The sequence below is a fragment of the Lissotriton vulgaris genome, chromosome 6 (assembly GCF_964263255.1).
Source record: "Lissotriton vulgaris chromosome 6, aLisVul1.2, whole genome shotgun sequence".
In the NCBI taxonomy this organism is placed as follows: domain Eukaryota; kingdom Metazoa; phylum Chordata; class Amphibia; order Caudata; family Salamandridae; genus Lissotriton; species Lissotriton vulgaris.
The window spans coordinates 263063590-263078420 of NC_141694.1; positions in this window are offsets into that span (position 1 = coordinate 263063590).

Here is a 14831-nt window from a genome sequence, read left to right on the forward strand (position 1 = left end):
TCAGATAAAGTGCAGGGGGTAACGGAAAAAGGAAATGTCGAACAAACGCATTTCGGGCGTGAACGCCCTTGCTCACTGTTGACGGAAACAAGGATTGACTGGTTTTTAATTGATACACCACAGGTTTGCATGTTACCACGCCCAAATGCGCTTCATAAACAGAGAGATAGGACATCGTCTATGCTGTAACGTTTTAACATATATCTGTGACCGCCATCTATATATATATATGTATGTATGTATGTATGTATGTATGTATGTATGTATGTATGTATGTATGTATGTATGTATATGTATATAAATATATAAATATATATATATAAATATATATATATATGTATATATATATATATATATATATATATATATATATTATATATATATATATATATATATATATATATATATATATATATATATATATATATATATATATATATATATATATATATATATATATCTATATCTATATATTACCTACTGGCGGTCGCCAGTAGGTATATATAGTTAGGATTTTTTCCCTATGGGATTTCTGAAAATTCTATGCCTAATAACCTTGGCGTTTGTGGACGGAATTGGCTGAAATTTTCAGGAAAATGGCACATTTTGTTTCTGAGCAGCCCTTGAAAATTTGGGGGGGTTTTGTGGAGGGGGGGCCGAGAAAAAAGGGGGGTCCCAAAACGCGTTTTTTCCATGTTAATTTCCATAGGGCGGTTGGACTCACTTTTAGCCCGAACGGCTGAATGGATTTGCACGAAACTTGGCAAAATTGTAGGGACTGTTAGCCCGATGTGCCTTTGCTAGGTCTCAATATATGTGCTTCAGTGGATTTTGAGAAATTAACGTTTAAATCAAGATATATATCTGTAACAGCGCTCCGGGCAGCGATCCGGTTAGCGAACTTTTTGCGTATCGGAACTTTGCGATGCGAAGCTGATTGGCCCTCCGGTGTCTGTCAACATTCTAAACAGTCCGGAGCGGCCGCCATCTTGTCTCTCGGTAGGATCGAGAGACAAGAGGAGGCCAAAACAAAGGGGGAAATTACCATAAGGGGGCATAGTAGATCCTCGTTGACCCCCTAGGTTTTATGTGGAGGTTTTAAAAGGGCCTAGGAGGGTCCAAAAAAAAAAAAAAAATTTTTTTTTGCGTATTAAGCGCCAAGTTCGCGAACCGGAAAGCGTTCTGGGCAGCGAACTTTAAGGATAAAAGAATGATAGACTTTTCTAATACTGTATGTTAATTATTTGTTGTTTTTGTTCGTTTTTTTATTTATTTATTTATTTTGATTTTAAAAAAAATTATTTATTATTTTCATAGTTCATTAAAACTTCCAGCATTATATCATCTGGTATCTCGTCAAACATGGATGTTTCTGTCTCTTGTAAGGTTTGAATAAATTGTTCGTCAAAAGATTGATCCATAAAATCTTCATCCACATTTTCTTCAGTTACAATGTCTTCGGATGTAATCTCGAAGGAAACATTAGTTTTTTCTTGCTCCCCTTCCATTTTTTTGCTGTAAATTGCATAAAAAAAATAATTATATTAGAAGAGTTAGGGCACTGTTGGGTTTAAGTTCAGACAGGTAGTTCTGTTTTTTTAACAGTGAAGTTAAAGTAAGTAAATTCATAATTATAGCAGAGAAGTGTAAGTCAATCAATAAATATAACAGAGGAGTCTATCTGTATCTATAACTATAGCAGGGGGACAGTAAATAATTATCAAAAAACGTTTTTACAAATTAATTTAAAGTGCCACTTACAAATTATCAATTTAATTTACAGGGAGGTGAACAGGCTCTTGAAATGTAGTTCAGGAAGTAGTAGTCAAAATGGGTGTGTTTCCTTCTCTTCCTTTATATATATTCAGGTACATAACCAATCAAATGTCAGGAAAAAAAAATTGAAAATGAAAGTAACATTTTCATTGGTTGTCAATTCCAACACTTCAGATGTGTTTTGTGAAGTAATTTACCTCACGGTACTTAGAGAGGTCTACAGGCTTAATGGCTAAATGGAATTTCAATCAAATTTGTGAAAATGAAAGGGATTGTTATGTAGTATGAGCTAATCTATATTTGGTGAGAGTGTCTCTAGTCGTTTTTCTGTAAATTACTTTCCCACCTTTTTTTTAGGACCGCTTTCCGGGAAGCGGCCCGGTTCGCGAACCTTAAGCGTCACGGGAGTCCACCATTTTGTGTTTCGGTCGCATTAAGATACAAGATGGAGGGCAAATAATGTTTAGAATGGGTAGAAGGGGTCATGGTAGACTTATCTTGACCCTCTAGGTTTTCTGAGGGTGGCTGAGGAGGCTTATATGTGCGGAAAAAAACATTTTTTTTAAAAATTCCGCGAGGTTAGCTTTCAGTTCGCGAACCGGGTAGCGCCCCGGGGAGCGTATTTTGTGGAAAATTAGTGAAAAAAGTTAGAAAAAAATAATAATTGTGAGTGATCAGATGAAGGGTAGCTCTGAGAAGAGCTTTTGGGTTTATGGTACATTTAGGTACTTATAAGTAGGTACCAATGCACAGTCTTAAATTCAGAATGAAAATTCTGTTGCCCTCATCTGAGAAGTGAACTCCATCTCCTCTGTAGATATCTTGCATGTAGTAACGCAAGTTATTGTTGTACAGAGAGCCCATTCCATGGTCTCTCATGAAAGCTGAAACAGATTTGTTTACATGTTTCCTCGCTTTCTCAATTTGTGGACAAAATTGGTTGGACCACCTCCATTTCTGTCTTTGGCATATATTGGAATATACCAAGGCAGTTTGAGGAAAAAGTGCCATTAATTGCTCAAAGGTGTCCTTTAAAAGCATTTCCAGACCTACCCCTGTCAAAGTGCCCAAATCATTACCTCCACAGTGCACTATTAACAGGTCAGGTTTTGGCAAATGCATAAAGGTTTTCACCAATGGTATCAATTGGTGACATTTTAATCCTCTTTGGCCCAACCACTTAATTTCCACATCTTGTAAATTGAGGTTAGGTAAATTTCTGTTCTCAGCATACCTTTGAGCCCAGTGGATGTAACTATGTCCAACAATCCAGACCTTAAACATGGTGGGAGAAGGTTGTTCTGCAGTCAGATGAAGTGTGGTAATGAAAGGGCAGTTGAAACAGTAGGAGTTTCTAAAGAAAAAAAAGTGTGGATTTGCAATGCTAATGAATCATTAGCAGTGATTGGTGCATTTCCATTTCTGAAAATAGAAAGTTAGGGTGCATGGATGTGTTCTTTGAAACATGTAATTTGAATGGTCAAGGAAGAAACATTTAATGAAAGATTGCACTGGATACGCAGGTGCACTGAGAGTTCAGAGTTCAATTGAAACATTGTTGTGTGAATTTGCAAACATGAGAGGTCTTCCAGGAGGTGGTTGCTATGGAAAAAAGGCAGAGAGGGCAGAGGGGGGAAGGGTTTTGATTTGAAAAAAGTGAGGGAAGAGGTATGATTGGCTAATATGAGAGATATGTGAAATGAATATCTGTATTTCTGTGCTTTCAATAGCTGCAGCCTTTGGAGTGCATCCTTTTTCTTCTGCTGAAGACAATTTGGTGTATTTCTGAGACTGTTTTCAAAACTCAAAAAATATTTGCTAAGGTGAGAAAAGATTTATTTAATTTAGATAGAGAATAGTATGATTTAAGGAGAAAATGATGAAGAAAGCTGTGTTTTTAAAATGTGGTTTTGTCTCTAGTGATATACTAATAGAATTAGTTTCTTTGAGAAATTGTAATTGCATATTCGGTGTAGCATTCTGGCATGCAGTAACACAAGTTATTGTGGTACATGGAGCCCATTCCATGGTCTGTTATGTAAGCTGAAACAGATATGTTGTTTTTAAAAACGATTTAAGAAATCAATTACATTTCTGGATATGTACTGCTAGAGCTTCATAGGTTGTTTTGAGCCATATTTATAAGGCATTTGAGTGTCTTTGATGTTATGTTTTCCTTTTAAAATGTAAAGTGTTCCTCATGGGGCAAGTGTCTTGTAAATACGCTCCCACTTGTGCTTTGCAAATTTAGATTTTGATTATGGGAGTTACATAGCCATGTTAATAATGTCCAAACAATGGTGGTAGGGCATTCAAGAAAACGTTTTTCTGTGTCTCTAGGACATTTTCAGTCCTTTCCTCTTGAATGCAGGTATACAATTGATTTATATGCTGTGTTTAAAAACGAATTTTCAAATCAATTACATTTCTTGATATGTACTGTTAGAGCTTCATAGGTTGTTTGGGGTCATATTTAGAAGGCATTTTAGTGTCTTTGATGTTATGTTTACCTTTTTAAATGGAAAGCGTTCCTCATGGGGCCCTGAGCAGTTCTTAGCCATGTTATTTAATGGGAAGTGGATAACATGGCTAAGAGCATTTGCTGGAAAATGCATGAATATCGCTGACTTTTCTGCGATATTCATGCATTGCGGGCGTTTTTTTTCGCATTTGCGAGCAGTTCTTAGCCATGTTATCCAATGTGAGGTGGATAACATGGCTAAGAGCATTTGCTGGAAAATGCATGAATATCGCTGACTTTTCAGCGATATTCATGCATTGCGGCCGTTTTTTTCCGCATTTGCAAGCAGTTCTTAGCCATGTTATCCAATGGGAGGTGGATAACATGGCTAAGAGCATTTGCTGGATAATGCATGAATATCGTTGACTTTTCAGCGATATTCATGCATTGCGGCCGTTTTTAATCGCATTTGTGATAAACAATTACATTTCTTGATATGTACTGTTAGAGCTTCATAGGTTGTTTGGGGACATATTTAGAAGGCATTTCAGTGTCTTTGATGTTATGTTTACCTTTTTAAATGGAAAGCGTTCCTCATGGGGCAAGTGTCTTGTAAATACGCTCCCACTTGCGCTTGGCAAATTTAGATTTTGATTTTGGGAGTTACCTAGCCATGTTAATAGTGTCCCAAAAATGGTGCTAGGGCATTCCAGAAAACACTTTCATGTGTCTCAAGGACATTTTTAGTCATTTCTTCATGAATGCAGGTATACAATTGATTTATATGCTGTGTTTAAAAACGAATTTTGAAATCAATTAAATTTCTGGATATGTACTGTTAGAGCTTCATAGGTTGTTTGGGGTCATATTTAGAAGGCATTTTAGTGTCTTTGATGTTATTTTTCCCTTTTTAAATGGAAAGCGTTCCTCATGGGGCCCTGAGCAGTTCTTAGCCATGTTAATTAATAGGAAGTGGATACCATGGCTAAGAGCATTTGCTGGAAAATGCATGAATATCGCTGACTTTTCTGCGATATTCATGCATTGCGGCCGTTTTTTTTCGCATTTGCGAGCAGTTCTTAGCCATGTTATCCAATGGGAGGTGGATAACATGGCTAAGAGCATTTGCTGGAAAATGCATGAATATCGCTGACTTTTCTGCGATATTCATGCATTGCGGCCGTTTTTTTTCGCATTTGCGAGCAGTTCTTAGCCATGTTATCCAATGGGAGGTGGATAACATGGCTAAGAGCATTTGCTGGATAATGCATGAATATCGTTGACTTTTCAGCGATATTCATGCATTGCGGCCGTTTTTAATCGCATTTGTGATAAACAATTACATTTCTTGATATGTACTGTTAGAGCTTCATAGGTTGTTTGGGGTCATATTTAGAAGGCATTTTAGTGTCTTTGATGTTATGTTTACCTTTTTAAATGGAAAGCGTTCCTCTTGGGGCAAGTGTCTTGTAAATACGCTCCCACTTGCTCTTGGCAAATTTAGATTTTGATTATGGGAGTTACCTAGCCATGTTAATAGTGTCCCAAAAATGGTGCTAGGGCATTCCAGAAATCACTTTCATGTGTCTCAAGGACATTTTTAGTCATTTCTTCATGAATGCAGGTATACAATTGATTTATATGTTGTGTTTAAAAACGAATTTTGAAATCAATTAAATTTCAGGATATGTACTGTTAGAGCTTCATAGGTTGTTTGGGGTCATATTTAGAAGGCATTTTACTGTCTTTGATGTTATTTTTCCCTTTTTAAATGGAAAGCGTTCCTCATGGGGCCCTGAGCAGTTCTTAGCCATGTTATTTAATAGGAAGTGGATAACATGGCTAAGAGCATTTGCTGGAAAATGCATGAATATCGCTGACTTTTCTGCGATATTCATGCATTGCGGCCGTTTTTTTTCCCATTTGCAAGCACTTCTTAGCCATGTTATCCAATGGGAGGTGGATAACATGGCTAAGAGCATTTGCTTCAAAGGTTGTTTGGGGTCATACACCATTTTTGGGAAATTATTAACATGCCTATGTAACTCCCATAATCAAAATCTAAATTTGCCAACCGCAGGTGGGAGTGTATTTACAAGAAATTTGCACCATGAGAACGTAAAATAGCATAATAGACACTCAAATGCCTTATAAATATGACCCAAAACATCTTATGAAGCACTAGCAGTGCATATTTCCAGAAATGTATTGGTTTTCATTTAATGATTTACTTCATTGGTAGGCCTTCACATGTTTTTTTACCTTGGTTTTTTTCAGTGAAAATCTTATCTGCAACCATGTGTTGGCCTCACCTCAAATAAACAAAACAGGTGATGGACTGAATGTGGATCAATGACACACATTCACCCCAGTCTAAAGATCTGGGCCTAAACAAATCTTTAGATAGGCTACATCTTATGGTCATCCTGAATTAATCATTTAAAATATTAGGGAGTGATTTATGATTGTTGTATGCCTGTTTTGTACCATTGAGTGTCATTTTTGTGATGTAGTGCTGGTGGAAAACATTTGCTATGTTAAATAATTAGTAGGGCATTAAGTTTTAGATGACTGTTATTTATTTACTGTTTGGTAATAGTGGTTAATAACATTTTATATTATATTTTTCCACAGATTCAACTGCAGATTCTTTCATAGTTTGGAAAATGCCTACAAAAAGTAGAATAAGAAAGGCTAGAAAACGTCAAAGACAGCAGGATGATGTTTTATTGCAGCAGTCCTCTTCCCCAAATACTTGTCAAAACACCAAGAAAGGTCCGGGTAAGACCACGAAATCATTCTTAAGAAATATTTGTAGTAAAAAAAGTTTTGCTCAAAAAAATGTTTCAGTCCACAAAAAGAAAAGTAATTTAAATGGAAAGGAGAGACCCATCACAAATGTTACTGGTAGAGGAAGAGATAACATGATAGTAGAAGGAAACAACAGTTTAGGGACATTCGAAATCGAATGTTCCGTAATAGGATATTAGTTAATTTATTGAAAAATATTAAAAAGAAAGGCCAACAGAAAGCGGCATTTTATAAGAAGAAGAAAAATGTAGAGAAAATTATTGATCATGCTTTTGAAATTAGGCGAAAGTTGTTTATTTTGGTAATCAATAGAATTAGGAAACTAAGCAAGGTAATTTCTGATTTCAAAACAAAAAGTAGATGGAAGAGAGCAGTAAATCGTACTAACTTTTGTGAAGTTTTTTCCGGAGAATGGATGCATAGTTCAAGTTGTGAGGCATTTTTTAATGAGGAGAGTTATTTTCAGGATAATGATTTGGTGTTTGCAGTTGACACCAGTGGTCGAGCTTATGAAGTGAAGGATGGTTGTCCAGTTGAAAAAGAACAACTTGTGACAACAGAGACAGAAGAGGCGCTAAGTGATGAGGTTTTAGGAAGACGTCCTAAGGGTCCTGTGTACATTTGGAAGTGTAGTTCTATTTGCAGTGTGCGACAGGTTTCCATCAATTTGCTTTGTGATTTTATACGGACATTTAATAAGAAAAGTTTGAAGCAGAAAATGAAGTTGTTGCAAGATTTAGATCCTTGCAGAGTGAGACAAATGACAGGTTTGCGTGGTCATTCACTGGCTTGTCTTTCCAGGAGAGTATGCCAGAGTGTTTTTCATCATTTCAGGATGCTAGCAGTGCATCATAATAAAGTGAGAAAATTAGTGAGAATGTTGTATTATGCTAAGAGTCCAGCAATTATGCTTAAACAATTATGTGCTGCTCTTTTGCATGGTTCTGAAATAGATGTGAAGAATATTTGTGAAGAAATTGAGTTTTGTTACTTTGGTAGTAAAGATGAGAATGTTCAAATTGACCCTGAAGTAGAGGGTAATGTTGAAGATAATGTACAGGTTTCCAGTACAGATTATTTTCAGAAGGAAATTGCCACGTTTCAGATGAAATCAAGTGAGAGGCCTAATTTCACTTGTGTATGTTGTCGACGCACTTATTATAAGAATCAGACTAAGTTAGTGGATTTATATGCAAAAAGTGAAAGGGAAAATAATAGTGAATGGAAGGATTTTGCCACATACTTGATGGTAGAAAATTGTTTTGATTTGGGAGTGGACCAACGTGTGTGTACTTATTGTTGTAACAAATTAAACCAAAACCAGATGCCTGCTAGGGCGGTTCATAATAATCTGGAATTGGTTGAGATTCCTTCAGAATTGAAGGATTTAAATACTTATGAATCTATTTTGATTCAAAGTATCCATCCCTTTCAGGCTATTGTAAGAATGGAGCCAAAGACAGGGAAGTTGCCTCCAGCAGATTTACAGAGAGGATTAAAGGGAAGAGTTGTTTATTTGCCTCTAGATTTGAACAAAAACATCAACACAATTGGAGTTGAGAAAGTGGAAGAGGAACCTCTGGTTATCTTGGTTAATGGGGTTCCGACAAAGAATAAGAAAATATGGCAAGATTTAGTGGATGTTAGGAAAGTGAAAAATGCAACTTTGTATTTGAAGAAAAATAATAAGTACTATAAGAATGTATATGTTGCAGAAGAGGAAGTAAGTGATGAAGAGGATAGCGTTTTGTGTGCTGGCCAAATTGAGAAAGTAGAGGTGTCTAATAGTGAAGAAATATATGAACATTATAGTGTTCATCCTTTGCATTCCAAGGAAGTCATGGGGAATGCAATTGAGTTGTTTCAAATGAAACAAGCGAAAGGGAGTCCCATTAGTGTTTGGGAGGAAAGTTTGGAAGCTCGGTGTTTCCCACAGCTATTTCCCACAGGTCAAGGAGGAAGATATGATGAGCGACCTCATCAAATTCCTGCGTCTGAATACCGGACTTTACGATTGTATGCAGAAGATCCTAGGTTTCGGCAATGCATTCCCTATTTGTTTCATCTCTTGTTTGAAAGCGATCTGTCAGGACTGTCATATGCAGTGAACCACATTTTAAAAAGTGGTATACAGATGCAAAACATCTCGGCAAGTGACTTTATGCATAAAGTCAATGTCCAAGACAGTATTTTGGATTCTCACTTAATTAATCTCATGGCGTGTCAGCGTGGTACTAATGAGTACTGGTACCGTCGTCATGGTGATTTAAAATGTATGCTGAGGAACTTAGGAACTCCAACATGGTTCCTCACTCTGAGCTGTGCCGAGTATGGCTGGGAAGACTTACTTGAATTTCTACGAGAGGCAAATGGAAATATTGAAAACATTGAATTCAAGACACCTGGAGAACTGTGTTCTTTGGATCCAGTGAATGTATGCAGGTACTTCAATCATAGATTTGAAGCTATGATGTCTTTCATCACAAATAAAAAGAATCCACCTCTTGGAGAGGTGTTGGATTTCTTCTGGAGAAAGGAGTACCAAGCAAGAGGTGCCCCTCATATACATATGTTGTTGTGGATCAAGGATGCACCTAAATTTGGAACAGATCCGGATGACTTAGTGATGAATTTCATAGAACAGTATTCTACTTGTGCTGTTCCAAACGCAACGGAGAAGAAAAGTCTAAGAGAACAAGTTCTACGTTTCCAAAGCCATCGTTGTGGAAAGTACTGTCGTCGTAAATTCAGAAACAAGGACAAGTTCTACACCAAATGTCGTTTCAACTTTCCACGACTGGTGATTTCTAAAGGAAGAGTGAACAGTTTGATGTCTTCGCTGCGACATAATGTGACGAGGAAATCACCCAAGAATACATACAATTTGAAAAGGAACGAAGAGTCCAAGTACATCAATGACTACAACCCAGTGATTTTGTCCATGTGGAATGCTAACATGGATATACAGTTTGTGGCTGACAACTGTATGGCTGTGGCTCGGTATGTGACATCTTACATCACCAAAAAAGAAAAGACCGAACTGAAGGATATGTGGGAGGACATTTCCCATGAAAAGAGCCTCAGCAAGAAGTTGTACAGTTTCAGTCTGAAGATGTTGTCGCATCGAGAAATCGGAGCTTACGAATGTTCTGATCGATTGTCTTCAGCAAGTCTCTATGCCAAATCCAGGAGTCTCGTTTGGGCAAGTCTTGGTCTTGCTGCAACGCGAAATCGAGTTCTAAAACCTGTCCGGGAAATTGTGTATTTGGCAGAAAAGGAACCAAACAGTACCGACATTTTGAAGACCAACATGTTGGATACATATTATCCAAATCGAAGCAGTCACCTTGAGAATGTTTGTCTATATGAGGTTCTCCAAAATTATATATTCAAGAGGAACATCAAAGAAGATATTGAGAAAGGAGTGTATGCTGTAATTGGAAGTGAGGGATGCCTGGTCAAGCAAAGAAAATGCCAATTAGTAAACCATCGAAAATTGAGTGGTGAATCTCCAGAAAAAAAGGAGTTTTTTTATTTAGCACTTTTGCAACTTTTCAAGCCTTGGCGTGCAGAAGAGGAACTGCTTGGAGATTTCCTCTGTTACGAAGACTCTTTCAATGCAGCCAAGGAGTCCATAGAATGTCCTGCTTTTTCTAAATATCAAGAAATGCTAACTTTGGAAATTGAGCAGGAAGCAACGATTGCAGCGAGATTGCCAGAGACAGTTCTCAGGACAGTCAGAGTTCTGTTTCATTGAGTCAAGATCCACTTGGAGGACCTATTATCGAAAATGAAGCTGCCACTGCTATGAATGAAGTAGAAAGAGCCATGGCACATGCTCAGGAGGATTCAGTTAACTTAGAAGACTTGGAAAAACAACTCAACGTTGAGCAGAGGAAAATATATGATGAAGTTACCAAGGAAATTGAGCACGGATTAAGTCATGAGAAGAACAAGTGCTCATGTACATCGTTGAAGCCTGTCCGACTGTACGTGAGTGGAGAAGCGGGAACTGGAAAAAGTTTCCTCATTAAAGCAATCTCTTGTTATTTGCAGGAAAGGACTGAGTCATCGCTGTCTTGTGTTGTCACCGCTCCTACTGGACTGGCAGCACATAACATTAAAGGTATTACTTTGCATCGTCTACTGATGCTGCCGGTGGAGCATGACAACAAATTACAATACAACAAGTTATCTGGAGATGCTTGCTGTGAAGTTTCAAGAGTCTTGAGGAAAATGAAACTACTTATCATTGACGAAGTAAGCATGGTTTCCAATGTCATGCTTGCCTTTGTGCATTTGAGAATGCAAGAAGTACTTAAAACTGAATATGATGTGTTATTTGGTGGGAAACACATCATTGTTTTCGGAGATCTTCTGCAGCTGACACCAGTAAAAGGTCAACCCGTGTTCAAAATACTCACGCATGAAGATACCAGGAAGTGCCTAGGGAGCATTGGCAACGTCAATATATGGTTAAACTTCAATTATGCTGAACTGCATCAAAATATGCGTCAGGCAAAGGATGAAGATTACAAGAATATTCTACAAGATATTAGAATTGGAAAAGTGACCGAGCATGGGAAAGAAGCTTTAAATGCACGATTACTGTCAAATTTATATCCCAAACAAGAGATTGTGCCTGAGAATATTTTTCAGAAAATTACTGAGAAGAAATCCGGGATATGTCTCATGCCAACTCTTGCAGAATGTGCCATCTTCAACAACAAAATGTTGAATTTAGAAAAGCAAGAGATTGTGAAACTTGAAGCTATCGACAAATTAGAGCATATGGGATCAACAATTATTTTGTCAGACAATTTGAAATCAAAATTGGATTCATTAGAGAAGACTATATCTAAAACAGCGGGTTTTGAAAAGACTTTGAATGTGTGTTTAAATTGCCGAATCATTTTGAGAAGGAATTTACATGTAGAAAGAGGTCTGGTAAATGGATCAATGGGTAATGTTGTTGATTTTGAGAAATACAGAAATAGAGATGGAATAGAATTTTTAAGAATTAAATTTGATGGCATTGAGGAAGTACAGCAAATTGGTCGTTGTTCTGCTAGGTTTTTGCTTGTTAAAGACTTATATGTTCGCCGTAAACAGTTTCCTGTTTGCTTGGCATATGCGGTGACAATCCATAAATCGCAAGGTTTAAGTGTAGACTGAGCATTGGTGAATATTGGCAGTTCTGTGTTCAAGGAGGGTATGGCATATGTGGCATTGTCACGAGTTAGAACTTTATCGGGATTGTACTTGATTGACTATGATGTCACAAACATTTGTGCGGATCTAGATTGTGTTAAGGAATACAATAGGTTCAGAAGAGAGTATGCGCCACATTTGCCTCAATATCCTTTGTTTGAGAAACGTGTGGTAGGCCGGAAACGTAGAAATAGCAGTAATAGTAGGGAGGTTGTTGCAAAAAGACTAAAAGTCAATGAACCGAAAATTGTTAGCAGAAAGAAAGTGGATTCTGTTGAAGATGTTGTCGGTTTTCAATTTGAAAACAGTTCTGGTGTCAACTGCTATGCAAATGTAGTGGTTAATGTTCTCTTTTCACTAGAGAGTTTAAAAGAACAGATTCTGTTGAATTCAGAACAAATTTTATGCTGTTTGTTGAATTCTGTTTTCGAGAAATGTAGCACTGATCGAACAAAAGTAGAAAGTGTGTCTGAAGTTCGTTATCTGTTAGATGAATGTTCAGGTCAAACAGACTTCTCTGAAAATAATCAGCAAGATTGTCAGGAGTTTTTAATGTATATGCTTGATATATTGCAAGATGAGGGTGTAGATGTAGATCACCTGTTTGGGCTTTCTTATCAATGGCAGCATGACTGCGAGAATTGTAGGGTATCAAGTACTACTAGTGTAGACTCAGAAAGATTTATATATTTAACTTTGCCAGACAGTAAATCAGTCTCCTTTAATAAGCTAGTAAATGCAGCGGATCACAACATGGAGTGTAGCCAATGTAAATCTGAAATGATGTCAACATTACTTATACGTAGATATGGACAGTATGTCATTTTAATGATGCAACGATGTAGGCCTGATGGATCAAAATTGTCAACTTTAATAAAAACTTTTGTGGCTTCTCAGCTTTCAATATCAGGAAGGACTTTTGTAACTGTAGCAATTATCTATCACGATGGTCCTTCAACAACTTCAGGACATTATACAGCTTACTTAAAGTCTCGAAACGGCTGGTCATTCTGCAATGATTCCGTTGTAACTTTCAAAAAAAAATTGCCGTTTGACCTTAAAAATTCTTACCTGGTGTTTTTAAAACCAAAATTTTAAAGAAAGAATCTCGGGATTTCCTGTGAAGAATTGCAAAAGGTTCATGAAGTTGAGGGAATGTAAGTCTGCAATGCTGTCTAGATTATTGGTCCAAAACTTTTAATTATAATGTCATTTTGTAAAATCCGACTATATAAACCTGATGCAAGTAAGTCTGCTTCATAGTAAGCAGTATCAGTGTCATAGGAAAAGGAGAACATGAGTGACAAAGAAGGGTAAGATATTAGTAGTCCAGGATTGTGAAAATTATCTTAAATGTTTTCTTTTTGAAAGTTGCGAAAATAGAAAATGACGGGATTTGATTGGAAGAATTACAAGACTTGTGAATAGCTGCAACATGATTTGGCCAAGTGGAAACATGTGGTAGAATGTGAGAAGTCTTTTCTTGTATGTAACATATTTTTCGAATCGTTGGAGGTTTTCTTTCAGAAAGTGGCGGGCTGACAATATTTATAGCACAACACAGTGGACGCTGTTCATAGGACATCCTTCGACGTCATTGAAAGTAAGTTAATTTTAAGGAGTTTTGAATTCAGATTTCTTATGTTGAATGGGTTTTTTAAACACAATCATTTTGATTGTGTTTTTTTTCCCCGCTGTTACATGATGAATACCTTCAAGTCACTGATTTAAGTGAAATTTGATACATTCTGAGAACAGCAAAAATAAACCATTTAACATGTATAATTAATGTTCTGCTTTTTGTACTTATGATATACATTTAGAAATGTGAGGTAGATATGGAGAAACTGAGTCTTCTGTAAGTGTCAATTTTAATGCTTACAGTGCTGTACTTCTGGGTACTGTTTTTTTAAAAAAAAATGAATAGGCCTCACCTCAAAGAAAGCTCTTGAAAGCACACATCTTATTTGCATCCTAAAACAATCATTTAAAATGTTAGACACAATTTTATGATGGCTTTACATCTTTTTTGCGCTGCTATTTCATCACTATTGTGAGACATTAGCAGTGCAAAAGAAGCACCATGTTCCAAAATAGGCCTCAGTTCATCAACATCAAAATACAGTTTGTTTAAAATATATATGTTTAGGATTGTGTAGGGGACGTAGAGAAGCAGAGGCTTCTGTAAATGTCAAAGTTGTTGAAAAACTGTTTGTTCTTGAACCTTTTCCCTTGTCTTTTCTAATTTTTAAATACATGTTTTAATATTTTTGGAAATGTTTGTTCTCTCTTTTACAGATTGAAAGTATGAAAAAATATTTTAAAAAGGTAACAAGAATTATAAGGTAAATGTTTTCTACTCTTTTTACCCGCAATGCACTGCTGATGATGGCACTGACCATGTCATGAATGATGTAATAAGAGGACATGACTTACTTCATTGGTAGGCCTTCACATGCATTATCTGCTCTGTATTCTTCAACAAGTGTAAAATTGATCTGTAACCCTGAGTAGGTCTCACCTTAAACAAACCTCAGGACAGATCACACCTTATCGTCATCCTGAATTAATA